Source organism: Amblyomma mixtum, chromosome 3 (genome assembly GCF_055824585.1).
Source record: "Amblyomma mixtum isolate Tamu chromosome 3, ASM5582458v1, whole genome shotgun sequence".
NCBI classification, from domain to species: Eukaryota; Metazoa; Arthropoda; class Arachnida; order Ixodida; family Ixodidae; genus Amblyomma; species Amblyomma mixtum.
The window spans coordinates 358,233,740-358,244,848 of record NC_143014.1 but is presented as its reverse complement, the minus strand read 5'-3'; the positions used below and the strand labels follow the sequence as shown (position 1 = coordinate 358,244,848).

General features: G+C 49.5%; 1 pseudogene; it reads left to right on the top strand.

The window, feature by feature from the left end:
• Positions 1-1,660: 1,660 nt before the first annotated feature.
• On the top strand, positions 1,661-10,860 carry LOC149356457 (phosphate-regulating neutral endopeptidase PHEX-like; annotated as a pseudogene).
• Positions 10,861-11,109: the final 249 nt, after the last annotated feature.

The following is an 11,109-nucleotide window of genomic DNA, read 5'->3' as shown; positions in this document are numbered from 1 at the left end:
ACCAGCACGGAGTTGTTTTGATGGATTTCCTAGCAAAGGGTGCCAGGTTACTGGGGCATACTATGCTTCACTGCTGCGGAAATTGCGGGAGGCCATCAAAAGCAAGAGACGTGGCATGCTCACCAAAGGTGTCCGCCTTCTGCAAGACAACGCCCCAGTTCAGAACTCACATGTTGCCCAGATGGAAGCACGCTGCTGCAGCTGTCAAGTTCTTCCGCATCCACCTTGTTCACCCGACCTCGCAGCATCGTACTTCCACCTCTTTCCAACAGTGAAGTCATATTTGAAGGGCAAGCATTTACCAGATGATGAGACTCTGATTTCTGAAGTCACAACGTGGCTTTTGGAGCAACCAGTCGACTTCTACAAGCGAGATGTTTACAGTTGCATAAAAAGACGGTAAAAATGTGTGTCCTCGGGTGGCACCTATGTAGAGAAGGACTAATAAATCTGCAAAGTTTCGTTGCTCTCCGTCCACAGGAAGTGGGTCAGGGGAAATCTTTATTGAACGCCTCTCGTACATGCTCCACAGTCTCGATTATACCAGAAGTGGAACAATCCGGGGTGTCCGCTCGTCCAATTAAATGTCAGTACTTTCGCTTGAAAGCGACGTCTAAACGTAGGCTATGCATCAAACATGTATGAGGCCGGGGGATTCCTCGTGGTACCCAAAATTCCATGCCCGGTTCTAATCTTTTCAGGCGGATGTTCCGAGCGTCTAGCTGACCCCAGTATCTCACCGTCGCACTCTTCATAAAGTCCGAGAGAATACGTGTGGTGTCCGGTCTTGAAAAAGGCACAACTGTACGGAGGACATTGCTGAGGGAGCTCTGCTTCAGCATCGGCCCTCTCACTTCCATCCAGCCCGCAATGTCCAGGGATCCACTGAAATACGCTGTGTGGTAAGAAGTACCAGCACCGCTAATATAGGTGGTTAGACCACGCGACGACGTTGACACTACTTTTAAGATTACAGAAGTGTTCAGCTGCGTTGCAGCAGCATACGCATAGCAGTAGCATACGTATACAAGACTACATATGATTCTAAAACTTGAATGTGCAACGCTTAGGACGTCGATGTAGTTAACTGTGGTCGAAATAGTATCAGCAGCAAACAATGCTATTGACTGGCTTTGGTATCAAAAGCAGTGCTGTCTAGTGCGAAAGAGGGCAAAGGGAGCTCCGGGGAAAAAAAAATACTGAAGAAGGCCTAGCCGGTCTGGTTGGAGCATGTCGACAGAAACAGACGGGACGGAGCACAGACGCAGCGCATGTGTCTGTGATCTTCTCTTCCGTCCCATCTGTTAGCGCTGTTCAGTCGTTTCCACCAAAATTCTGTCCACCCTTCATTTTTGTTACATTAAATGCATTCTTGCTGCAGTGAAGTACCGCCTCACTTTTGAAATTTCGCGCCTCCTAAGTAACCATCGGCCCCATTCATCGCCGCGGGTATCCGCCGTATATGCGTGCTGCGGGGAAGAAAAGAAGGTGATCGGGAGTGCGCAGGTGCCCCGCGCTGAATCCGGAACGTGACGCGCGCAGGAGCAGCAGCAGCGGTGCTGGCTCCGACAGCGGACTGACCGAGCGGAAGGAGACAATCCCGAGGCTACCGCGCCTTACTGCGATCCCACCCCTAGTTTTCTGCTCAAAGGAGACAGCCATGCCCAGACGCCCCGCCGTCCCGATCGGGTTCAGCAACGTGACCTTATTTGATGAGCAGCCCAGCGCCTCGCACAGCGGCCCCATTAGCACATCTGCCGACTCCAACCTGGAGTCCTTCTGGGGAGGGAGGGGCAGCGTGTCCCGGGTCCATCCGCCGCAGTCTGCATGACGCCGTCCTTCCCATCGAGAGGGAGCATCCCCAGCAGCCCGCGGCAGTGGAGGGTGCTCAAGGATCCAGTGGGCGGGTCAGCGCGTGCACCGAGGGCGCAAGAGGAGCAGCGGCAGCCACCGGCAGACCAGGTATGGAGCAAGCCTTGGGCTATGCACCTTCCTATAGTGTGCTCGCCTACTCTCTGGTCTGTTGCAAACCTGTTCAGAGAGCTCGCGATGCGGCCTCCACCGCCCTATAGCGCCATGTGCACACAACAGCCCAGCAAGTAATACGGAGACGCCAAGGGAACGTTCATTTCTTTTACCCTCACACGCAGGCAGCAGACGCGTTCCTATTCTCTCTAGATTCACTTCACTGAGCCTCCCTGCGTACCGCAAAAGCACATGAAGGCTCCCTAGTGGGATGGCTGGTATATGACCGTCCCCTTTGAGGCGGGTTAGTGGCGGGCGCCACCAGGCTCAGATTAGTATTTTTGAAGCGAAAAGCTTCACTAGGCTATATAGTCAACACCGCGCTTCGCGTGAGCCGCAGGCCAGATTTACCACTTCTGCGCATGCGCGAAACCGAGCGACGTCACGCACGGCGCAGGTGGCCGCCGTCGCCGCCCCCGCCGCTGACTCCGTCGCCTTTCGCCGCCGCAGCTCGCTACTGCGCATCTGCGCCGCCGCTTCTCCTCTTTGCCACCGTTTGACCTTTTTCCGCAGCCGTGCGCAGTGCGCATTTGAAAGGAGGGGTATACCAGGTGTCCCAGCTAAATGCAACCAAGCTTTTAAAAAAACACGGGGTGTCCTAGCCGTCTGAAACCAAATGAGGGTTGTTTAGAGTCGCGTGACCTAGTCTGCAGTATTTTTTTCGTTCTTCAAGGTTAACTAAATAGTTAGGCTTAATTAACTAACTTTTTAATTATTGACTTGAGGAACGAAGTGTGAATGGAACAGTTGTAGATCGCTTTGAGAAACAGCTTACTGAGGCATTTGCAGCAAAGTAATATTCACGTAAAGTAGTTTTTTTACCGGCCTTTAACCATAACCCGCACCATAAGAAAAAGCTTCCACATGACAACTATGCCACTTCAACGTCCCAAGACGCGCCTTAAAGAATAAAATCCATTTTTTCTGAATTCCTCTCCTCGATGAGACTTTCGGTGCACATTAGGGCAGAGAAGTGAGCGAGCAGCTGGTCACGTGACAACTTTCTTTTAAGCCCAATAAATGAAGCTACGTAAATCGCAACTTGACGGAAACAGCACTACTAGCGGTCTTTCGAGGTGATCTAAAACTTTTGCATTGACACTTTCTTCCTGAAGTTAATAATTAAAAAGTTAGCTAATTAAACTTAACTAATGAATCAACTTTGAAGAGCGAAAAAAATACTCAAGACCAGGCCACGCGACCATGAACAACCCTCAGTTGGTTTCACTGGACTAGGACACTTCTTTTTTAAAAGTTTGGTTACATTTAGCTGGGACACCCGGTATAAGGCGCGCTTGCCCATAGAACAGGCGCAGACACTCGCTGTGGAAGGGGAAGAAGCAACAGTCGGACGGCGCAGAAACACCGATCCAGAAGTGGTAGCTTGAGAGTTGGCTGAAAAGCGGCGAGAGCTTTTCGCTTCGAGATATCCAGGCTTAACCTTAGCTAAGCCACAGCCAATTTTTAAAACCTTTTCTTAACCTCAATCATTTATCGGGGAATTCACCCTTTTAAGTACAGCTTTCAGGATGTATCGTTTATGACTCCTAAAAACCCTCTCTCTTGGTTGCTTCCCTGCCTTTAAACCAGCAATTTTCAACCGTTTTGTACTGACCGAATCCCTCCTTGCGACAGCCGTTGGAACCGTAGGCAGGGCGCTCGCCGCGGCTTCCCGCTGCCACATCAAGCACGGCGTAGGTACGCGTACGTGATTCAGTTCGTGCGCGCCTCGTACACCTTATTTTGCGCCGAATTCATACGCAAGGAAATTGCACTGCATGAATGCGCATGTTCGTGACATTACATCTCGCAGGGACGATAGTGTTTTCCGTAGAACGTCGCCGAGCCATGCTAGACGAGGCGCTGGTCATAAAGTATGCCGCCTCCGTTATTACTGCAGGCTGATCCCAACAGGTGTTTACCTAACCAATAATCTTTCTCATTTGTTTATCCAACTATTCCCTTCATTTATATATACACTGCAAATGTAGATCCCTTGTCTGTTGAGGCAGTGGCAACCAACCAATTCGTGGCGTCGGACTTGCGATTCACTGACACAAGTGCGGGCTTGTGGCAAGGCAGCGATAATACAGCTGGAAAAAACAAATGCACTTAAGAATTGCCAACTAAATTATCTGCCTATATTCGTGGTGTATAACGGTCTTAGCTGCGAAACTAAAATGATACAAGCTTTCCCTTCACTTGAGTTATTTGGCTAACACTCGGAGGAACGCTGGCAGCTTGTAATGGTTATTATAGCCCATCCGACGCTTGTCATGTCCTCTGGATCTTCCTGAATGCAACTAACGTGCAGAGCTAAATAATTCAAACTCTTTTCGACAAGGCAATCTTCGGTAGGGAACAGGGCGATCAGTCTCATAAAAAGGCAGAGTGAACCACTTCCATTTGGCCACGTGCTCTCTCCTTCTGCCTGCCGTCCACATGTTTCGTGTCTTGGAGCTAATGCATGCTTTGTTCGTGACGAGTGGGATCATATGAGAAAGGCCCATGGCTGAAAACGTTGCCAACTGACCATGGCAGTCCCTTTTTTAATATTCGCATTTAGAGTGTGTGCACATTCTTTTCTAGTCACTTAAGAGTGGCTTTCTACGCCATACCTAACGTGCATTCTTGACACACTGGTCCAGTTCGCTCCGGACTTTATCTCATGTGCAAACATAATGAACGCAGTCCGGCAACATTTTCTGGCAGTAAAAAAAAAGAAATGAAGTTGTGTAAAGATGACGAAACAGCATGACGCGTAAAACACCTACGGGAAGCATGTAAATAGGCGATGGCTGCAGATGCCACGACTCCAAAGTTCAGACTGCTTGAACCACCGTGAAGTCTTACTACAAAACGTTCACATGCAACGTAGCGTCGCGCGGAGAGCGTACACATGCGAGTGCAATAAACAGAGTGGAGGTCAGCCTCCATCAATAATTTTAAAGCAACAGGCTCTCTGCTGCGCTTCTTTAAAAGCACACTTACGTGGAAAGGCGCGGCGACCTGCCGCATTTTCAAACAGTGCGCCTGTTCTTCACCTTGCGAATCATAGAAGAGGCGACCACGCGTAAGGACGACCTCTGAATGTGGAGAGTCGCAGAAAAGCAAGAAAGGCCATAAGCACTCCAGCGTTAAAACTGAACACGACGCAAGTTATTTCACTCGTCCAAGCGACAGGATCCGCGACTGTCGCTGTTCTTGAGCACAGGCGCTGGGAGTTCGCAGGAGCGCGTTCCTTGGGAGTTGTCTTCCAGCTGACAACTACGCAGCAGTCTTTTCCTTTACGGCTCTGAAGGCTTACCTGAACGTAGAGTCGCGACTAATCAGTGCGCCAAAAAGACGTAAACTGTGCAGAACGTCAAGTCATATCGATGCAGTGCAAATGAAATGCGAGCCAGTCTGCTTCGGTTCATTGGCGGATGCGGCGCTGTTCTATTTTAGGGGATAGGTTTGTGAGGTTTAAGGTCCCAAAGCGACTCAGGCTATCAGGGATGTCGTACAGGAGGGCTCGAGATGATTTCGACCACCCGGGGTTCTTTAAGATGCACCAACATCGCACAATACACGGGCCTCTATAGCATTTCGCCACCATCTAAATGTGACCTCAGCTTCCGTGATCGAACCCGCGTCTTTCGGGTCAGCAGCGGAGCACCTATTTTAGAGTAGGTGAGTTGGGTAGTGGGAAAATGCTAGGTCTTCAAAGACACAGAACAATCTTTAAATGTCAGAACTGTGGAAATGTTTCAGCCAGCGCCTTCACTGTCGTCTGCTATGTATTGGGCAGTTTAGCGACAATTCCATGCACGAAATCTTGCTCCGTGAAATTCTCACTGCTCACACAAGTGTGCACTCGATTTTCAAGCGAAAGCTCCACTACGCTAGGTATTCTCGGCGGCCCGAAGTTTCACCTTCTCATGATATTGAGCTTCGAAAGCAAAGGAAAGGCGCATAACTGGTCCCTTGGGACAGTGGACACGTTAGTCGTGCTTTAAGTTACGAAACCGATGGAGCGGAAGCTTCGAAAGAAAAGGCTCATAACTGCCCCCTTAGAACAGTGGACACCTCAGCCATGCTTTAGGCTACGTGGCGGTAGTGACAGATGTGCACTGCATGCATTGGCATTGACAACGTTGTGGCAGAAACGCGGCACTGAAGCCTTAGACCGGCCGGCGTTAATTGTGTTCTATGGCGTTGGCGTTGACAACGTTTTAGCCTCCGATGATTTTAAGGAAAGGAAGTGCACATAACTGGCTGTCTGGGTCAGTAGACGCCTGAATCGTGCTTTGAGGTACGTGTGGTGGTGAGAGGGAGACATGGGCTGCATGCGCTAGCGCTGACAACGTTGTGACAGACACGCGGCACTGCACCAATAGGCCGCAGCGTTCATTGGGTGAGCACATTTTCTCAATCAATCATTAACTGACACCTGCCAGGGTGGCATCGTGGGTGCGCTGCCTATCCAGTGTCCGGAACGCACTCAACGTTACAGACACCAAGCCGCGTATAGTTGCCCGATACGCCATAGCTTTCGCCCTCTAACCAGGTTCAGCAGTCGCTTAACCGCAGCAAACATTTTTTTGCCCATCTTCACGGCAAATAATCATGATTCGCACGGCTTCCCCTCTTACGGATCGAAACAGGAGTTAGCAGTGAGGTCTGTCGCGTACGTCTGCCAGCGGGGGCACCAATAAACCTCCGTGACAGAAGCATACTCGTAAGTAGCGTGACGCTGTTGCACGATGTTCCCGCAGCAAGAGGAGTCACGTGATCCCTCTGCAGCCGAAAGATCGACGCTGGAACAGTTCCCTCCAATGGATGGATGGACGGATGGACGGGTGGATTGATAGGCGGACGGACGGACGGACGGACGGACGGACGGACGGACGGATGGGATGGGATGGATGGGAGCATCTTTTTTGAAACGGGGTGGTGGCAGTTGTCACCATGCTCGGCTTTGTTTTCTATACATTTCTCCAAGAAATCCGTCAAACTTAACGGTGTTGTCTATAAATTCGCCATTTTCTTTAAATACAAATTTTAATCCTTATCTTTTGAAGACCTAAGTAACCTCCTTGCTTCTGAGCCAACTATCTTTCAATCGCTTTTAGCCAACTTCTACGACACATTCATTCATATTAAAGAACCCCAGGTGGTCGAAATTTCCGGAGCCCCCCACTACGGCGTCTCTCATAGCCTTAGTCGCTTTGGGACGTTAAACCCCACAAACCAAACCAAACCATACATATTACCGTTGTTACCTCTAAACTCTAGGGCCTCACGGACAGAGAGTGTGCCGGCATCGACATCCGGATGGATACCGCCGTATTCTAGTATGAGATGTTCCATTGTTTCTACACATTTACCACACCCTGCACATGTGTCATTTTCTTGGTTACATTCCTTTTGTAGCTTCGCATTCTAAGAAACCCTGGTCTAGCTTCAAAAAGTAGGGTGCTATTCATTTTGAGTTATTATAGAATGATTCCTTCCTGATCTACCTTCTCCAAGTTCTATATAGTTCTAAACACGGCGCTCTTCGATAGCGCGCGGCTACAAAAATCTGAAACTTTGTTCCATATTGTTGTAGTTACTTTGGCGCCTTGTCTTGATGGTTCCTTTCCACTTTTAAATTGAGCATGACCGAGAGCGGAGGACATTCTGTTATGACCGCCGAGCGCGACTGTTGCAACGCCACCTCCTAGTCATGCAATTCTTTGTGGGCGCGAGTCAGCACAATAAAGAGTATATTTTAGACACTTTTTCGCCGTCTTCCAGACTCCTGTCACAAACGCGAAAATACTGAACGACCAAATAAATTGATTCTACTAGTCCTTTTCCTGTCACCCATTATCGTCCAATTTCCCCAAGCGTTCTTCATATATTTTACTCTGAGCTCCCCGTGCTTCGAACGATGCCTTGTTTGTGGTGTTGCTCTGGGCATGTAGGGCTAATCTTTCATCAGCTCTCTTGAAGTATTTCTGGTTCCGACCGAACTGCCCTTAGGCGCGATACCACATTTCAAAAAGAAAGCCCTGCATCATTATTCATTTCCAAATACTTGTACCCCCATAATTCCCGGTGTTCCGTTATCGTGGCAGCTCTTCGCCATTTCTCTCTAAGTCTAATCGTACTTTTCCATATATACCTTTTCTTCGTTTACCCATACCCCGAGATGTTTGTATTCTGCCAATGTGAGTACCTCATGACCTTGTATTTTAAGCACCTGATCTGTGTAATCGTTGAAGATAATCGGACCTGACAACTGCTCCAAAAGTGAAGCCCAAAGCATTTCCTCAGTCTCCATATGAATTACCTACAATTAACTGGAGCCATGCTCCACATGTCGGCTTGGACGGCTCGCCAAACCGCGGGTAGTGCAGCCGGAACGCATGTTTGTGTGGACATGCATTCAACTTCAGTCGTCTACCACGTGCACTTGCACGTGTGCTGTGAATCACCAGATAAATCCTCCCTATACCATAAAGCAGATAACTTAATCGACATGCACTTCTGTTCGTTGCCGTGTATCCGAGTGTATTCAGATGGTCAGGCTACGAGCTGGAATCTTGCGCTTACCAGCACATTTCAGTGGTGATGCGTTGTTTGCTGGTGTCTTTCGCGGGCACTACTGTATAAAATAAATAGTTGTATTGTAAATGCACGAAATTTTTGGCACTTATAAAAAATCCCACACCCTTCAGTGCATTTCTGTGAACATCACACCATGATATACGTGCTATGTGTTCTATTCGTCTATAAGTTCTGTATTAGTCCATTTTTACCTTTTTCTGTTATTCTTGGATCACCCTGTATATTGATGCCTGATGCCGAATATCAGGTAGTTAAAATTAGTGCCAAGCCCTTCACTGTGTCGCGTACATAGCATATGGGTAGCTTATGCGTGCGAACAGATATTACAACAATTTCAAATGTTTCTAGTTTCAGTTGACAAAAAAAAACTAACGCTTTTTTTTCTTTTCATGCACGCAGGGTGCCGGGCATGTCCACGTAATTTTGCACCGGGACAACCGGAGGCTGAGTTCTTGGATAAAGGTCATACTTCTTCCGACTCTTGTCTTCGCCGCAGCAGCGGTTATCTTCGTGTTGACGAAGCAGTGGACGAAAGTCCAGCACAGCTGATTATGGCGCGCTGGTTCACGTCCGCACTGGGTTAACAAAGCTGATGTGCCGCTAATTCCTGGATGTGAAAGCACGGCATGCAAGAAGAACCTGAAGCTCCTCGAATCTGCCATTAACCGGTCCCAAAACCCGTGCAAAAATTTTTACCGGTTTGTGTGTGACGGCTGGAAACATCATCTCCTCTCCGTTGTGGGTGTCCCAGAGGACATGATGTACATCCATGCACTTAACTCCGTTTAGAGGGTTCCTGCATTTGGCAGAAGTAGCGATACCGCAGCATCCTCGGCGCCGAGCATCCGAAAAACAGTAGCCACTTTGGTGATGTCATGCGTGGAATATTCTAAGAACAGCTTAAAAAACCTGAAAACTTTAATGGCCGAAAACCGCCTTCCATGGCCTGAGAGATCACCCATGGACCTGTTGGAGATCTTACTCGACTTCTCTGGGAAGTGGAACCTGCACTTATGGTTTCAGGTCACCTTAGACCTGGCACCCTACCGCAGCGGGAAGGGACAGCCTGTACTGAAGATTGGAAGCAGCGCCACATTTCGCTCCTGGGGTGCTTTGTTGCGTACAATCACCGGACAACGAACAGAGACCCCGTCGTCACTACGCTATCAGAAGTACATCAGAAGTGTGCTGGATGTCTTTGCAGTTTCCGAGTTACGAGCCGATGACCTGGCCGCTGCTATCCATGAAATGGATAAGCTCACGCTGGAAGTGCTAGGGCCCGCAATGGCCGATCCGGAGCAGAAGATCCTGCGTATGTCGATCAACAACATGGCTGAAATTACAACTCCTGGCATGCCTACGGGCCGCTGGTTGCCCTTTCTCAACGAGTACTTTCCCTGGGCGCGGCAGTTTTCTGCCGGCAATGAAGTGCATTTGGAGAACCCAGTGCTGCTCCGGGCGGTTGCTTACCTCCGGGGACGCAAGGCTGAGACGCGGGAGGCGCTTACCCTCAGCCTAGGCCTCCGTGTGGTTAGCGAATTGGGTTGGATGGCTGACAAAGAAATTGCTGCCGGCACGCTTGAGCTCATGGATCTTCCTCGGTCAGCGCACACCCAGCGCTGCCTTGTTCAAGTGGAAAGCAGCATAGGCGTGGCTTGGTCGAGCTTGTTTCCGAAAAATCAAGAAGCTGAGGCCCTCGTTCGCAATGTTCGGGAAATCCTGGTTAACGTTGTGATGCGCCGCAGCAAGGCCATGCTTAACCTAAGCGCAAGGAAAGGACCGGCCCAGTGGAAAACTGAAAGCTACCTTTTCGATGTAATGCCGGAGCCCACCCCCGGAGCCAGTTTTTTCACAAGCTGGAAGAACTTGATGAACATCAAATGGCGGCTGAAGCTGCATGACCTGACCAATGTCATCCGGCCCAGGTCCGCGCTGAGCCATACATGGAGCGTTCACGGCACTATCACAGCATCCGAGGAATACTTCGCTTTCCCACTGTACCATCCGGACCTACCCGAGGCAGTCAACTACGGAGGCGCAGGGAGGCTGCTGGCAGATGAAGTACTAAGAGGACTTTTCTACGAGTTCCTTCAGGACCAAAAAGAGGCTGGCCAGAACTTATATACCGGGGATGACAACGAGACCGACGCGGCGAAATCGTTGCCGGAGTCGTCCCCGTACCATGTGGACACGAAAGCGCTGCTGGCAGCATTCGAGTGTGACATTAAAAATGGCTAGCACTAGAGCCTGTAGCCGCTGCAATTTTTTTTTTACTAAATACAGGTTTCTCGTCACCAGCCTAATTCGCAAGTACGCCAAAAATTCAATTCGATTTCCTCAGCCTTAAATACTTTTTTCTTGCTGCCGGACAAACGTTACATACCCAGAGACAGCCAGCGAATCAATTTCTACTGAGAACAATAACTGGATGGAGTTATCCGTACCCCTTTAAGAATGCTCTCTGCTGGAAACTAAAGCACCACCCCC